General features: G+C 39.8%; 1 long non-coding RNA gene across 1 annotated transcript; it reads left to right on the top strand.

Moving 5' to 3' along the window:
• Nucleotides 1-10,377: 10,377 nt before the first annotated feature.
• LOC147313335 (uncharacterized) lies at nt 10,378-11,430 on the top strand. Its single transcript, XR_015124978.1, has 3 exons — nt 10,378-10,420; nt 10,498-10,568; nt 11,375-11,430. It is a non-coding gene; the product is annotated as an uncharacterized LOC147313335 (long non-coding RNA).
• The last annotated feature ends 7,114 nt before the right edge of the window (nt 11,431-18,544 follow it).

Raw genomic sequence — 18,544 nt, 5'->3', positions numbered from 1 at the left:
TCAATAATCACTTAATAACGAATCATTGATTACAAACATTTCACTGATCAGTTTTCTTTGCAAGTTACTCTCTAGACAGTATTAAAGGTCATGAAAATATATCTCGGGTCCTTCCACTAACTTCAGCACTCTGGAGGACAGTAAACTGCTGGTTGCTGCTTCACCCAGGATGTGCGTACTTCATAGGTGCATGATTGCTGCATACAGGTTGGGAGGTGACATTGGGAGGTGTTGGGGAGCTTTGGATGGCCTGGGCCTCCTGGACCTTTCTCTTTCTGGGGGCTGATTATCAAGTAGCTGGCAAAACACACGCACACGTGGGCACACCTAATCACAGCACTGAAATAATGTACAGATGTAGCAGCTGATGACCCGTTGTACTGATTCGGATGCAGGAAATGAATCTTGGACCTTTTATTTTTTTTCTATTTTTTTGCTTTCTTCTCCTTTCTTCTTACTTGTAATTTCAAGCCTTGTTATAAAAATGAATATGATTAAAAGAAATTGATTACCAAAATGACCTATAGAGAGTTAATAGAGCTCCTTTTAGCAAAGCAAATACATTTGGTACAACCGGGTGTAATCAGAGCATGATTCTGTTTGCTGGAGCTGCTGACATGGCCCTGTCCCAACTTTTTTGACACATGTTGCTCCCATCAAATTTAAAATGACTTTCTTTTTTTCAAAAAGGTACATTTCTCACTGTAGAAATTTTGACGTTTTCACAAGTATTCACTTGTGACTAAGTTATGGGTTTTTCGGAATTGGGGTTGTACTAAGAGTATTGAAGACTATTAAATTTGCAGACTGAGATACACTGATAATCTCTCTAGAAAATTTTAGCCTACTTATTGATAAATTAACTGTTGCCTTTTGTGTCTGTTTTTTTACACATACAAGATTTATGTTGCCAGATGGCCATAAAGCGGCATTGAAAAAAAGCAAATTATACTATTTATGTAAATCATTTGTTTCTACATGGTAAACAAATGCTGCTGTAGTAAATGAAAGAAATCTGTCAGCATGACTCTTGAGCTTAAAATCAGAGGTGGGACCAAGTCATTGTTTTGCAAGTCTCAAGTAAGTCTCAAGTCTTTATCCTCAAGTCTCAAGTCAAGTCTCAAGTAATGTCAGGCAAGTCAGAGTCGAGTCTCAAGTCACTGATGTAAAAGTCCGAGTCAAGTCACAAGTCTGAAACTTTGAATTTCAAGTCCTTTCGACTCTTTAAAAAAAAAAAAACGAAAAAATAATGTTGCAGTTATATGCTAAATGTAAATATTAGACCATGTAATTTTAAAATCTGTGTTTTTCTCAACACATGACAAAATAGTGAACTTAGAAAATATACACAAATTGTGAAATTGCACCTCTTTAAAATGCAGCTCAATTAAACCTAGCTCCAAGAATAATTTTCACCAACAGTTCTGAGATAAGCTGCATGTTATTCTTGGATGCGGTTGTAGGACCAGCTTTAAAATCGCATGACAAAAATATCATACACATTAAAAAAAAATGTATCACCAACGTAGCCTGGACAACATTTGCTAGTTAGATGAAGTCAGCTATCTCATCTTAGCATATTTATATGCATATTTATAATCATACGGTTCTTGGAGTGAGTGCATACACTCATGAAGTTTAGTAACTTCAGGTCACTGCAACAAGCCCAGGTACAGTTTACCGACGGATGGGTACAGGACCTTGAAATGCACCGTGTAGAACGAAAGACCATCGTACGTATCATAAGTTTACCAGTCTCACAAATTGTCGTCATAAATACACATTCCTTAACCGTTTATTAATAGGACCTTTGAGCTCAACGGTAATTAATTAGCAGTGGAAATAATTTCTGGTAGCATTACAGAAATGTAGCAGTGACAACAATATTGTATGCTGTAATCGTACTGGGCAATTAGTGATACAAAAAACCTGTTTTATCCTGTGAATAAAAGTATATGTTTTTGTCAATGTACCATAATAACAGAAGCGAAACGCAATATTGTGTCAGGACAATTCACTATTTATGCACAATAAATAAAGGAGCATAGCGCCACAATTTCTGTTCAGCGCCAGACTTGCTTGTAACCTATATCACTAATTATGTTATGAAAATGACGTATTAACTACTAAAAAACACTGACCTTCGTGTAAATGCTTGGAGCAGACTAACCTGTGAGCTGGAGTGTTCTGGGACGTTATATTTGATCTTTGAATGGCTGCAATCCAGGCCATCCGTCGCGTCTTTGTTATTTCGGAAACATGGCTTGAACAATTTCTCTTCAACGACGTAATCCGATAACAACCGATCTCTTTACCCGTCGGCTTCCCGTGGCTGTCATGCGACCGGCTATTGCAGTTAATAATACAACGGCTTCTTGACATTTTTGTGTTTCTTTTTATCGCTGTATAACTGATTTTAATTGAAAGCCTGCGTGCGTTAGTACCGCTTGCCACGAGTTCCCAGAATCCTTTGCGGTTCTACCCGTGAATGACGTCACATTTTCAATCTCTATATAATATGCATGTTAAATTTTATATTTGGGGTAAAATATCAAGTCTTTTCAAGTAAACCGGTTCAAGTCCAATTCAAGTACCAAGTCATTGGTGTAAAAGTCCAAGTCAAGTCACAAGTCTTAGAACATTTTTTAAGGTCAGGTCTAAAGTCATAAAATTAATGACTCGAGTCTGACTCGAGTCCAAGTCATGTGACTCGAGTCCACACCTCTGCTTAAAATGTAAGAATGTGTGTAAAATTACAGACATCTGTAAATGAATTACTGTGGTTCATTGTGAATAGCCCTGAGGAAGGGTTTAATGCAGGGGTGTCAAACTCCAGGCCTCGAGGGCCGGTGTCCTGCAGGTTTTAGATCTCACCCTGGGTCTACACACCTGAATCAAATGATTAGTTCATTACCAGGCCTCTGGAGAACTTCAAGACATGTTGAGGAGGTCATTTAGCCATTGAAATCAGCTGTGTTGGATCAAGGACACATCAAAAACCAGGCACTCGAGGCCTGGAGTTCGACACCTGTGGTTTAATGGGTAGAAAGCTATCAAACTTTTGAAAATACAGTTAAAGTACAAAATTTCCCAAGACATCCACTGGGCCAGATTGGAGTCTTTTCTGGCCCCCAGGTCTTATATTTGACATCTCTAATGGAGAGGAGCGGTGCTTCAAAGGATAGTTGCAGATATTTGTCAGAATCTTCAGATTATATAGTACAAATAAAATGTTAACGTTTCTCCAACGTTGTCTTCCCAGCAGTTTCACCGGATGGCCAGGAAGCGTTCGCAATGTCTTCTCGGGCACTTCTCCGGTGCTGATAATTGGCGTCTGTCTTGTGTTAGTGACGTAAAAGACGGATTTAATGCGACATGACCGTTCAAACAGCAGTCGCTTTCTAAAACATCAGATATGTATCGGATTCAGTACCACATACGAAAGTGACCCAGATCGGATGTGAAAATATCGGATTTGTGCCATTCACACTGTCATACCATGATCGTATATGGGTCGCATAGGGTCAAAAAAATCGGATTTGATGCGCTTTCGCCTGCAGTGTGAACATAGTCTTAGATGCGCACGTGCACAATTGCGCACTGCTGGCAAATCTGCGTTGCGCACAAAAAAAAAACTAACCTGAATTGAAATTAATACTTTAACAATTCTGTGTTGCAGTGTTAGTCAATAAGTGACTGGCTGCTCCTTATGGGATTAGAACGATGCCACCATATCCCATAGCCCAGCCAATAATGTGATTCGTATATACGAAGCCAATCAACGTCGCTGACAGGCTATGACAGCGTCCTTATGTGCCAACACCGGTGTTTTAGCTAGCAAAGCGGCGTGGCTGATGTGGAGTGAAGCCACGTTAATGACAACGTGTACAACCATTGGAGATGTGAGCAGGACAGACAGAACAATTGACGGGAAAAGTGTGGACTTTATAACAGTTTTTAAATTGTGTTGATAGGCCACGTAAAACCGGAGTTGTGATAAAAAGAAATGCGAATACTATCGTTGTTTATATTTACTGCGGGAAGAAACGGTAAAAACGGCGTTTTATAAGAAAAAAAAAAGCTCTCTCCGCCTGTGAGCAGAAAACAACCCCGCCCCCTCTTCTCCGCTGCCCCTTTCCTATTCGTCCAAAAAAGTACCATGTCGACCAATCAAAAAATGATATGGCAACTTGGCATCTAGTTGTTAAGAAACAGGGGGAAGTTTTAGGAGTGACGGCGGTGTTTTGAGATGTGAGAGATTTGAGACATTTAGCGCAAATCTTGTGTAGTTAGTGTGTAATGTAGTCAATAGTTTTGTTGTGTGTGTCAGAACAATGAGGCGACTGCTGAATGTTACAGGTGTTACAGGAGTGATACATCTCCTGTTGTCAGGCCTGCAGGTATCAGGCTGTTCTCCTTTATCTCATAGTGAACAGAAATAATTTTTTGGAGTGGCACAAATAATTTGTGTGGCATCAAATTTGATGCAGAACAGCTGATTGTTCTGTAAATAGTTTTAAATGTCTATTTAAAAATGCATTGGCTGCATTTAAAAAAAATAGCTGCAACAAACGTTGTTTGCTAAACTCAGTAACTTTTTTGAAGAAGTAACTATATAATTAATTGCCCAACATTGGTCATTATATACTGTATTTTGCAGACAGAGAGTTACAGGACTCTCTCCCAGACCACAGACTCATACTCATAATACAAGTCAGAGCTTTATAAAAAGAAAAAAGTAAGAAAGTTGTGTTTTCGAAATTTTAGTTCAAGTTATTTTTACTTCCAATTTTTACATTTTCATTGTAAGTGGGCTAAAAGTAGTTAATTAAAGGTAGCCTAACATAAATGTAACTGCTGTAATTTGATTTGATTTTAATAAACCATGTAACTTGGATGGATTCGATGCTGGCATCACCACAGTGCACACGTCTGATGTCACTCACAGTGGTCCAAGGGATCGCTGAGGGAGTTTGTGTGTTCGCTCAGACACATGAGAAATTAGAGGGAACATTGTTCATTATTCTCCCCCAGTAATTAAGGTTAGGATATGTATTTATGTATATGTATTTTTTTTATTCCAATCCATTCTTCTTTTGCAGCATTTAAATAACCTTTATCAGATTTGATGATTTTGTTACAGACATTTCAAAAAAGTGTTTTGTTTTTCTTTCACAAATGTGGGGATTAAATTGTATTAAAATGTATAAAACAATGATGTCATGTTTTGAGATGAGGACCCAGGCACAGAGAGACTTGATGAATTTAAGAATCTTATGATTTAATAAAGAAATTTGCAGACTTGCACAGAGATGGTAAAATTATGATGACTGATAACAGAGACGAAGACAACAGACGATGAGGACAGGGAGGAACAGGGGTTTAAATGCACCAAGGAGACAGTTATAGAGAACTCAGGACAATTGGAGACATTTAAGGATGCAGGGACTGACAGAGACAGGGAAGACGTCTCATCGTGACGTTTAAAGTTTATCTTGCCTGGCTGGGCAGCTCTCTGGGTGCTCAGCACCCCCAAAGTAGAGATGGACTGATCCGATATTACGTATCGGTATCGGTCCGATACTGACCTAAATTACTGGATCGGATATCGGAGAAAAATAAAAAATGTAATCCGATCCATTAAATATCACGAAAGCACCTCACAAAACTTGCAACACGCCGTAACTCACCTCAGAACGTTAGCACGTCGGAGCAGTATGCATCATGTGATAGAGCAGCTGTGGCATGCGGGACCTGTCGTGGTCTGGATAGCATTTGGAGCTTCGCTAGCAACCCAGCATTTCATCTCCGACAAAGTTATCCCCGAGAGAAGTAAAGCAAGTGTGTAAGTCCATCTCTGAATGTTTGTAAAGCATTCCTGCGTTAAGCTTAACAAGCGATATGTGGAGCGACTGCCTCTTCTTGCTGCTACTTCAATCATGAAACTGTTTAGTGATCAGCTGATCGGCTTTTCTGTAGCGAGTCCGTCTCTCTTGTTTGTTTTTGGCCCACTTTGCACCAGAAAGAGGAAACCAGCGGCTGAACAACAGCAGCACGTTTAAGCTTGATAAGCTGTTGTTAGAATTTATTTAATATTACTTTCTACACCAGGATCTTTTTCTACGTAGCTGGCGGCTGGTAACTGTACAGGGGCAGATCTAGCAAACTTTAGCCAGGGGGGCCGATAGGGCATTAACAGGGAAAAGGGGGCACAAAGACATACTTTTCTTTCTTGTTCTCATTTAAAATGTCTAGCTTTTAATAAATAATTATCTGACACCCAAAGTTTTAATTTGATGTAAAAGGAATAGAAGTCAATTACTGTATATAGTGACTATTAAGTCTAATATATATACCCTAGTAAGCTATAGTACTTTTTCCTTTGGGAAGGTACCATCTGTGCAGTCTGCAATTTTGTTGAAGAAAGATGTTGAATCTATTTAATATTTCTTGAAAAATAATTGATTTCTGTGCATTTTTTTTTCACACTGCATCAAATTAAGGTTGATTACATCGATTAAGCATCAAGAGGTGGAGCGTGAGGGGTGGTTCCCTATTTTCTATTTATTTATTTTTGTTGTTGCTGGGAGTTGGAACCCTATTAGTTAGGTTGCTTAATATTTACGCTAAGTACTCTTTAAAATACCAGAATAGGGAGGATGGTGTAGGTTTAAGTTTATTCGATTGATCAGTATTGCTGAACTATGAAATATTTTTTTTTGCATACAGGTATAACAGAATAGCTTTAGTGTAGTTGTTGTTTTAAACTTGAGTATGAACTTATACAAAATGCAGCAAGATATTTAAAAAACAGTTTTGTTGATTAAAACACACTATATCGGATTCATATCGGTATCAGCAGATATCCAAATTTATGATATCGGTATTGGACATAAAAAAGTGGTATCGTGCCATCTCTACCCCAAAGCTCTAATCCTAGAATCGCCCCTGAGTCAAACTGTTAAATGTTGTCATTGTGTTACTTAAATTTGTAAGTCTTGGTTCAAACTATAGGATCAAAGACATTCTTTTGCTTCTGTTGACCTCCCCAGCCTGCTGGTGGGGGAGGCTGTAGTGTTTTATTATAGGCACATACTATGTGAGGGTTCTGTTTTCTTGTTTAGTAAGCTTTCTGCTTTTATGACCCTTTTGTGGGCACGAGATCACACAAACGCACTCCCAAACACAAACACTCAGTGCACGTACGCACGCACGCACGCACACACACACACACACACACACACACACACACACACACACTCTCTCTCTCTCTCACAGGCATACACACACTCATACACACACATGCTTACATGTGCACACACATAAAACACATGGTACCTTATCTTTTATAACCATAGGGGTTTTTTACAATGGGTGGTGCTTGTGTGTACTGTAACTGCTTTCAATAAAAGGCTGCAAGCGGAGACCGGAGTCGAAGTGGTCTGACCGAGGGCAGAAGGGCTGGTCTGAGATCCTTCCCTTGCGCAAGTAAAATCGCTGTTCGTCTTGCTTCCTTGTCATTAACAGAAATAAGTTTCTAAACCAGCGGGGCCTGTGGAAGCGCAGACCCAACAATGGTTAGCACTTCTTTTCGTTTTGCTTGAAGCGATCATCCCTCAGGACTCAAATGCTTCATAATGAGGTCAGAAAAACGGAGAAGAGAGATCTCGTTAACACAATGATATAAGACCCCAATCAAAGCGTAAACTGCAACATGGAACAGAATGATCACTGGGAGCTGAAGTTAAGCCAGGGCTCACTCATGTGTGTGATAGAAGTTGTTGGTTTGTTTGTTTGTTTGCTTGTTTTGTTTGGAGCATTATTGTTTGTGCTGTCACTTTCTTCTCTTTGATGCCTGGGAACACATGAGACCAGCTAAATTATCAATACATTTGAAGCTTAAAATCTTGATTCATGTCAAAATAATATAAAGTCATTCCACTGCATCTTTTCATCTATCCATGAAATTATCTATCTATGAATTCAGTAATTACATTACAGTTACAATTATGTTGTTACTTGCGTAACAAAGGGTCTCACATTGATGCCTCACACCACCACAGACCATAATTTATATCATACATGCGACAGAGTTTTACACTCCATCTGTATTACTTTTAATTACTTTTAATATGTTATTAATATAAAATATCTTATTAATTATAATTACAATGACTTGGTTAGGTTTCAGTATTAAAAAATGACTGTTATTTATTTTATTTTTTTGCCTGTCCCGTTTGGCTCTTTTGCCATCAGAATTGTTGTCTAAAGGCAAAGAAAGATGCCCAACGGATTTACTTTACCAAATTGACCATCCCAGCCTTGCCATAATGGTCCATTTGATTCACCTTTTATTGTTTATTTTATTTTCATTTACTGAATACGGGACAGACTTGACTGGGGGAAAGAAGGGGAGAAAGAAAGAGGGAAAGAGAAACAGCTGAGAAGAGGGACGGGGGAGAAGGGCAAAAAACAAAAACCAACAGAATGAGCAGGAAAAAAAAAGAAATAAAAAATGCATATATCAATCACCTGGATCACCTGCTGAGAAAGAAAAAAGAAAACAAGCAGAAGAGAACAAGAGTAATAGAATAAACAACATCACAATGATATATGGGAATATGACAGTAAATACTAAATATTAAACATTATTGTGCAGCACATAAGATCAACAGAACACAGTGTGCTTTGAGGTAGAAGCCAAAAAGGTTGTAGTTTGTGGGTGTGATCGCCCGTGTGTACACCTGTGAGCATGGACGCGCTTGTTTTGTTTTTTTAAAGGTTCCTTCATGTAATGATCTGCTAGAGGGTGTGGGGGGGCCACAGCCCCGTCCTCCAGGGCATGAAGCAGGTATGGAGGAGATCAAAACTCCAGACATCCAGAGGCCCCCAGAACACAACAGACCAAGGAAGACCAACAGAGGGGCAGCCGCGCCACTGTCCCAGGAAGAGCTGAGGAGAGTCCCAGATGAGGGCTCACTCAGCAGCCGCGGAGCAGAAGCCAGGGGCAGTTGCAGTGACGCGCCCGTGCGCTCCGCCGGCAGCCAGCCGTGCCTGAGTGACCAAGCCCCAGGCCAAGAGGCCGGGGGCACCCCACCTCCGAAGTGGCCCGAGCGAGCCCCAGGCTCCAGGCCCCGATAAGCGGCCGCCAAGGAGTGAGCCGGTGTGTACCCGGACGCCCATCCCTGGACACAAAGAACCACCAACGCACCGATGTCTGAGGGAGTCCGCCACTGGCAGGGAAGTGGTGGTAGGGGGAGATAGGCCTCCAAACCTTGGAGGGCCTAAGATGTCCCCAGAGAGGTGGCGCCTGACACCCAACCTGACATATAGACACAGAAATACAGGCACACACATATACCATCCATCCATTCCCACCCTCATGCTCTCATATGCACTTACTCCACACTCAACCAACGTGGAGACAGACATAAAGAGACGCTGTACACACAATCACACTCCCCAAGCGTACTCTACAAACCGGGTCTAGGTACCCTAATGACTGTTATTTCTAGAAAAACATCAGGTTTTAAACAGTTTTAAAACACAACTGGTTCAAGTTTACTTTCAGGATGACATATCCCAAGTGAAGAGTCACTACACTACCAGTCAAAAGTTTGGACACACCTTCTCATTTAATGTTTTTTCTTTATTTTTATGACTGTTTACATTGTAGATTCTCACTGAAGGCATCAAAACTATATGGTAAATGGACTGATTCTTATATAGCACTTTTCTACTCTCACGGAGTACTCAAAGCGCTCTATACAACATGCCTCATTCACCCAATCACACCCATTCTCATAAGCACTTTATCTACACTTAGTGCTTTCTAATGACATTCATACACATTCATACTCTGATGGATGCATCGGAGAGCAAGTTGGGGTTAGTATCTTGCCCAAGGATCCTTGACATGCAGATTGGAGGAGCCGGGGATCAAACCTGAAATGGTTTTCCAACAGTCTTGAAGGAGTTCCCAGAGATGAGCAAATGTTGGCCATTTTGTCTTCACTCTGCTCTCCATCTCATCCTAAACCATCTCGAAAGGGTTTTTAGTCAGGTGACTGTGGAGGCCAATCCATCTGGCACAGCACTCTATCACCCTCCTTCTTGGTCAGGATGCTGGGTAGCCATGCTAGTTCAGTGTGCCTTCAATTTTGAAAGAATCCCCAACAGTGTCACCAGCAAAGCACCCCCACACCATCAACACCTCCTCCATGCTTTACAGTGGGAATCATGCATGTAGATTTGTGTGTGTAACCCACATCAGATTTGTGGGTTGTGCTGCTGCATAAGGTTGGAGGTGTAATATTCCCTCCCCGCCGCTAGGAGGCGAGATGACTTTCTGTTAGTCAACATTTCCTGTTGTGGAAGCCATTACTCACGAGGCAACCGCCAAATTAGCTGAAAGATCCTGGTAAGAAAAGCTGAAATAAAAGTTAAATTCGCAATTTATCTTCACATACTAGCTGTTAACAGATGGCTATTTATTAGGATCTAAGATCTGTGAAATACGGCCGTGGGAAGCTGCGTCAGCCGGACGAGCTATTTCACCACGAGCTCCGGTAAGGGATGCTACATGAATGTTAGCACCATAAAGACATGTAGTTGACTGCTGTTAATATATTTTCTGCTTTAAAAAACAAAACCAGTCGGAGTTGTGATATTTATGTTTAAAGTACTGTAACATCACTGATGTGCAGATGTTTAATTTTAAGTGCTAAAGTATACATTAAAATGTGCCCAGCTAACCGCTAGTATTAAGCTACTGCTTAGCGATTTCTCTGTGTTCTAACATTACTGTGATTCATCTGAGTTTGTTAGCTTTCCAAAACGTTGGAGAAGCAGTAATATTGTCATGTAGTGCTTAAATGCACCCTTTCAGTTTTGTTGACTTAGAAGTTAATTCATTTAATAAAGATGCAAAAAGTTCATAAAATGTGATTATAAAATGTGAGGGATCTCATTACCCTGTTGATGTATTAATGTTTAAAGAAGTTGATGTATTTTTCTGAGAAATAATTCAGGTTGAAATATCTGAAAAAAGAAGAACAGTTAAAAGCAAGCTGTTAAAAGGATAAATATGGGAGAGTGAATCTTATAAGTTTATTTATTCCCAAAAGGGTAAATATAAGGTATATTTTCTGTTGCACTAAGACCTTGTGTGATGTAACTCAAGTTATTTCATGATGGTTGAGACATTGTATAACTAAAATAATTTGTTATACTTGAGCAATACTTGACTGACCAACTGCCCCCAACATGTCCGGCTGGATAACCACTGTTCATCTACAATCACGATGAACACCGGTGTACCACAAGGCTGTGTGATGAGCCCTTTCCTCTACTCCCTTTTCACCCACGACTGCAGACCTGATGATGGTTCCAACACCATCATTAAGTTTGCAGATGACACCACGGTGATTGGCCTCATCAGTGACAATGATGAGGCCGTCTACAGGGAGGAGGTGGATCGTCTGGCTGATTGGTGCGACAGAAACAACCTACTGCTTAACACCGAGAAGACCAATGTGGCGAGCCAATCCCAAGAGAGTGACTGTAGACGGACTAGAGTACGGTGTGGCCAGCCGTGGGATCCATCTTCAGCGAACCTCAGGACTATTACTACATTCTTTGACACAGATAAGACTAACACTTTAAAAATCTACCCGGGTAGTGTTAGAACCAATGGACAGAAACACACACACACACACACACACACAAGGAACTCTAATTTCTCTTTCCAAAGAGAAGTGGACTGAGCAACAGGAGCGGAAGCTCTTTAATTGAAACTCTTTGGAGAATTTCCTTTAAGAGGATGTTGTTTTGATTTTAATTTTGAGCCCTTTAATGTGCGTTTGTGCACTGTAGGAAGCCGGCTTTAGACAGGCAGGGTTTGTAAACTTTACAACTTTCAATACAGTTTCTATTCAAATCACATAAAATCAAATCAATATCATCGTGTGGTTCCTTCTCTGCTGATCCTTTCAAGGCTTTATAGTCTTACCTAGAACTTTCTGATACTGGTCCAAAGTTGTCGAGACAATAATTTAATTCATATCTCATGTTATTTAATTGTAATACCTGTTACATGTGGGTGAAACGAAAGATCTCAAATTTGGACTCATCAGACCACAGCACAGATTTCCACTGTTCTAATTTCTATTCCTTGTGTTTTTTGGCCCAAATAAATCTCTTCTGCTTGTCGCAGTCCTGTGTTGTTAACTTGTGATTTCCGAGGCTGGTGACTCGGAAGAGGGCAGTCATCATGTGAGCCAGTTTCATTGTCGCGCTTGATGGTTTTGTGACCGCACTTGGGGACACATTCAAAGTTTTAGCAACTTTAGGCTTTTTAAGGAACTTCTAGAACAACCTAAATTACAATAGTCAAGCCTAGAAGTAATAAATGCCTGAACTAGTTTTTCAGTGTCACTCTGAGACAGGATGTTTCCAATTTTAGAGACATTGCCTAAATGCAAGAATGCAGTCTGACATATTTTCTTAATGTGTGCACTAAAGGATATATCCTGGTCAAAAACGACCAACATCACAGTGTTACTGCAGGCTAAGCTAATGCCATCAAAAGTAAGCTGCAGTCAGACTGCCAGTAAGCTTCTCTGTTTTACTGCTTTCTTCATACAGATGCTACCTTCTACAGCCAAGCCTGTGGAATCACATCTCAACTACTGGTGCTGTACTGTCGTCAACAAGAAGCAGAAAATGCAACCAATATCAATTACTTAATTTATTGCAAGACTAAAATTTGGCAAAATAAAATTTGACATCTTTTGAGAAGTGCAGTGAAACAAAAGCTAGCTGCTGCTGACTTCATCAGACTGTAACCATAAAGAGATCATTTAGCAAATTAACCAACTGCTTTAGCGTTGCCACCTTTTAACAAATGGATAAAAGCTGAAGTTTTACTGGGCACCTTCCTTGTGTGTGAAAATGCGAAATGATTAAATTGGGAAGTTGAACACTGCTGAAACACATGGTATGTGTATACTCAGCAAAGCTTCCCATCATAAATCAAAGTTAAAGGCATGCATATAATGCATCTGGGTAAGGATAAAAATATGAAAATATGGAACATTGTTGAGCAATATGGAGAATTAGTTTGTTCAATCTGCTTCAAATAAACTATAAAAATATGTCTAATTTATGCCTCTATAATCACAGTAAGAGAGAATTAGTTTTTCCTTTCATTTACCTCCTGAGGCACATCTTCACATCTACAGACTGGATTTCAGTGAAACTGATCTGTTCTTAGTCTATAAAGATGAGCAGTTATGGCAAAAAATAATATATGCAAGGGTAAATAAATAAAAACTCTTCTGTTAAAAACATCAGAAAGACAAAGAATTATATATGATACTGGATCAGAATTACAATAGTAGGTACACTGGAGATTTTTTTTTCCTGGCCACAAGGAGGATACTGTCCTATTTCTTCTCCAGTATAACTCACCCATTAAGAAGACATTAAGAAGTCTCAGAAATGGTTTCATACACTCTTAAGTTTAGTTTAACTGGGTTTAGGTAGGTTATAGTTAGGAAAAAAATAAATAATCGAGATAAATAAAATAATTGAGATGCTTCCACATAGACCTTCAGGTAACTGAATGGTTGGTGACTGTACAAATCACACAGCTGTAGCCTTCACAGCCACTACAAGTCAGCTCAGCTGAGCACCACCATCCAAACATCAAATCAAGGAACACATTTGTGGAAGAATGTTGTTCAAGCAGAAGAAATGAACTGCAAGGGAGCTCTGAGCTTTTTCTGGAGGCTCTATTTACCATTAGGTTTACACCACCTGCTTGCTTGTGTCCATGTGCTACAGTAGGGTCTATGCTAGGGGTCTATGCTTTTTAAAAAGCAGTTAGATAATGAAGCTAGTCCATCTGGTTGGGGGAAAGGAGACAAGCAGATGAGAAGAGAGAAAGAGACAGACAGCAGCTGAAGCCAGCTGAAGCACCTCAATTTGACAATTTTTTCTTTTTTGTCCAAACTGCTTCTCACCCTCTCCCATCTCTCCCAAAATAAAATATTCATGGAAGCCCTGGATTTTATCTCCTTATCATCTCGCCAGCTTCCTGCTTCAGCTGGTACTGCTGCAATCGCCACTTCAAAACAACATTGGAGACAGGCAGTATAACTGCTACCTGTAGGTTCACATTCATTCATTCATTCTAGGGTAGGCCTCCTTCCCCTTTTACTTTCTTTCACCCCCAACTTAAGAAAAGCCAAATAATGAAATAATAAACATGTTGGGGTGTGTGGAGGGTTTCTTGCTGGGAGCCAATATCACAGAAATTGGAAGGCGGGACGGATGAGATAAGGGTGGAGAATAAGGATACTGCACATGGTGCTGTGGGAAGAGCACCGTTATGTGACTGTTATATCTCCTAAAATCACAGCAGCTCGTGTTTTTTTTCCTCCCAGCAGAGAAAATATGGAAAAATATTCAATCACTAGAGGGAGAGAACACTCCTGCTCCATTTTCAGAGCTCTTTTAAAGAAATACAGAGATTTTTCTATCAGTCATGTGTCATGATCCTGGGTCTGTTGACCCAGCGTTTTGAGTTTTAGTTTATGTAAGCCCATCAGGTTTCCTAAGTTCATTTGTTATCATGCCTAGGTGTTTCTAGTTCTTATTATTTTCCCCTTGTGTTTCCAACTATGTTAAATCTCCCCTGCTCTTCATGCGTTTCATGTCTGTGTCTTACGTTGTCAAGTTCGGGTTGTCATGTCTATGTCTCTTTATGTTTCCTGTTTTATTGTGAAGAGGTCTGGTGTTTCTGTGTTCATCGTGTTCAGTTTTACTCTCCCACGGTGACGTCATTATGTTCATGTGTGCCAGCTGTTTCCCCATGTGTTCCCACTTCCTTCATCATCCTGTGTGTATTTAGTCCGTGTGCTTTCAGTCATTTGTTGTCAGGTCGTCTGCTCATCCATGTCAGTTCACTATGGTTAAGGTTTTTCATGTTTTGTTATTAGTTCACCCAGTTTAGGTTATTGTTTAGTTTTCACCGATGCCCTATTATTTTGTACCCTCGTTGCTAGTCTCAATAAACGGCTTGTTTTGTTAATCCACACCACGTTTTGGTCTGCGTTTGAGTCCTCCTCTGCAACACATACGGTCTGCCCCAGCCAGACCGTGACATCATGCTGGGGAAGCTGAAGTTGCTTCTTCTGAGCATCAGCAGCTTTTGAGCTCAGAGAGGAAGAGCAATCACACCACCTAGTGGATCCTCTGCACACTACCTGGTCAGTATGTCAACTGTTCACTAAGGCTCAGATGTGAAGGAACAAATCAGGGCTGCCACAACATCCAGTCCAGCCCACTGGATGGCTTCACCAAATATGAAAATTGCATTTCATGTATAGTACTGCTGGCAAACCAGCAGTACTATACATGAAGATTTTCTGGATCTTAGGTTGTCAGGTTTGAAATTAGTTTTATTTCCAAAAACAAGACAGGTGAAGACAGATCCACTCTGATCGATTCATTTTAATGACAGTAGATTAACCAGTTGTAAGTAAGTAAAGTTTATTTAATAAGCACTTTTCATTGGCAGGCAGTCACAAAGCACTGTACACAAAAGGAAGAGATTATCTTCAAATATCGAGCTCTTAGTCAACAGTTTTGTAAATTAAAGAGGTGGCCCTTTAATTTGACTCGATTAAAGGGCCACCTCTAGCCTTTTAAAGGGCTGTATAATAACCATCATTAATAAACAGTAATTAGACAGTTAATTAAAGTTAATTATTAAGGAATCATTGTCCTGTTGACAAATATGAAATGATAATTTTTAGTAAGCAGTAAAGGTTATTTGAAAGTGCAATTAATTTTATGACATTTTGTAAATGCTTAGTTTAACAAACCTGGGGTTCATGGACCAAATTAGTCCCTTTGCAGTTTTTCTCACTTTAGTTTTTTCATTCAGGTTTTGAGAAGGGAGTGAAAAGTTTTGAGGAATGTGGATAAGCAGCTAACTTTTTAAACTACATTGGAAGAAAAGCTATGGAGTCTTCAGTAAGACATCACAAATGCATCAAATCTGTTTATCATATATCCAGAATGGCCACACAACAATTCTCTCCTTATTGAAATGCATTCAGACAGCATTTTATTCTGTGCAATTTGATCCTTTTAGAATCACCAGTTAACCTAATATGCATGTCTTTGAAGTGTGGGAGGATCCAGAGAACATGGCACATTGAGAGTAAACGCCACACGGCATTACCGTTCTTGGAAGCTCAGTGGACAATGACTTTCTCTGACAAGCACTGATAGCAGAGCTCATTTGTCCAAAAAGAGCTGTAAAAAAACAACAACCTCACATGTTATGTTATTTAAATGTTTGTTGTCTCAACAAGGTCATGTTGTTCTCCTGGGTGGCCACAAGAGGGCAGTGTATACAAAGCCCTGGTAACTCAAATAATATTGAACTGTGTGGTCATTTTCTAAACAGGCTTCTTGTAGAAATGGAATGTAAATGTTTTCTGTATATGTATACCCACCTACCTACTTTAGATGTAGCTGTTTTTTGGGAATTGCCTTTCTTTGTCCAGTAAGTTGACTGTTGTAAGACCTTTGAATTTTAAACATTTGTGCTCATAATCATTACTCTGCGCCTCTTACAATGCAACTAGCACTCTGACATGACTTGTTTTATATATTATTTGTATTTCTGCCTCAGAGTTGTGCTGAAAACTAGTTCATGCATTTATTACTTCTAGGCTGTACTGTAATTCATTATTACCAGGATGTCCTAAAAACTCCTAAAAACTGAAAAGCTTTCAGTTAATCCAAAATGCTGCAACAAGAATACTGACAGGGACTAGAAAGAGAGAGCATATTTCTACTATATTGGCTTTTCTTCATTGGCTCCCTGTTAAATCCAGAATTCAAAATCCTGCTCCTCACATACAAGGTCTTAAATAATCAGGGCCCATCTTATCTTAATGACCTTATAGTACCATATCATCCCATTAGAACACTTTGCTCTCACTGCAGTTTACTTGTTGTTTCTAGAGTATTTAAAAGTATAATGGGCAGCAAAGCCTTTAGTTTTCAGGCTCCTCTTCTATGGAACCAGCTTCCAGTTTGGATTTGAGAGGCAGACACTATCTCTACTATTAAGATTAGGCTTAAAACTTATAGTTGGGGCTGTATCATGTGACCCTGAATCGTCCCTTAGATATGCTGCTATAGGTGTAGGCTGCTGGGGGATTCCCATAATGCCCTGAGTATTTCTTCTTTGCCACCTTTCTCACTCACTATATGTTAATAGACCTCTCTGTATTGAATCATACTTGGTATTAATCTCCGCTTCTCTTCCACAGCATGTCTTTTATCCTGTCTACCTTGTTATACCCTGACCGGTTACGGCAGATGGCCGCCCCTCCCTGAGCCTGGTTCTGCCGGAGGTTTCTTACTGTTGAAAGGGAGTTTTTCCTTCCCACTGTCACCAAAGTGCTTGCATATAATTGTTGTTGTTGTTGTTTTTTTCTCTGTGTGTACAACAATTTGTTGGACCTTTTTTACCCCTCATCCGTAATAGGCTGATAGGGTGTTGTCCTGGACGCTCACGTTTGTGAAATTGATAACTTGAGAACAACACGATGTAGTGATAGGTGCATCTACAAAATCTCAGATGAGTTCAAAACCCATCACAATTCTGAACATCTTGTGAATATGTTAACGCAAGAAAAAGGCAATGTGGGATTGTAACATTCTTATCACAGACAAATCTACTAAAAATCTCAGACAACTTTGACTCTGACCCTGATCTCAAGGTCAAAGGTCAGGTTTTCTGAAATTTTGTGAACACAATGAATCAGGAAAGACCGAGGATTTTCCAAATGATGCCATAGGTGCATCTACTGGGAGGCTGAGGGGTAGCACCCCATTATTTTCTTTAGTTTACACACTAAATAACTTTTGCTCAAACACAGACATTCTGCACACTATTGCCACACAACAACTGTATTGCAGGTAGCATTATGTTTTCAGAGGTTATGGTAGAATTATAATGAGAGTGCACAGAAAACAGGTTACTTTTTCTCAAGATATAGATATTAAAGAATCAAGCCAGAGGCCGAGCTGGAAAAAATGGACATATTTGTTTGCTCAGAGAACAAGGGGTGCGGAGGGCTTTGATTTGGATATGGTTAAATTACTTCATGAGAATACAGAATTAGTCAGAAATTCCAAAATCAATGAGTTTACCTCTGAGGATTTTCCCAGTTAACCACTGAGGTCTCAGAGAAATGTATAATGTGTCCTTTGCCATCTGAGGCATAAATGGTAAAATTGCCCCTCAATTCAACATATCACATATACTAAATCACTAATCACCAAATCAGAGAAAATGACTCTAGAGTATTCAAGTTTGTGAAAGTCACTTCCATCCAAAAAGATGATGGCGGCATGATTTAGGTTTGTAAAGTTGCATCTGAACAAACCACACCACTTGAAAAATTTCCTTTGGACCAAAGCGGAGATGTTTGGCCTTAATGCACAGTACCACACT

The sequence above is a fragment of the Aulonocara sp. 'chitande type north' Nkhata Bay genome, linkage group LG15 (genome assembly GCF_057382095.1).
Source record: "Aulonocara sp. 'chitande type north' Nkhata Bay isolate Kocher_YH1m ecotype deep benthic linkage group LG15, A_spYH_male_GT1.1, whole genome shotgun sequence".
Taxonomy (NCBI): Eukaryota; Metazoa; Chordata; class Actinopteri; order Cichliformes; family Cichlidae; genus Aulonocara; species Aulonocara sp. 'chitande type north' Nkhata Bay.
The sequence above is the reverse complement of the archived record's forward strand: the minus strand, read 5'-3'. Positions and strand labels throughout refer to the sequence as shown.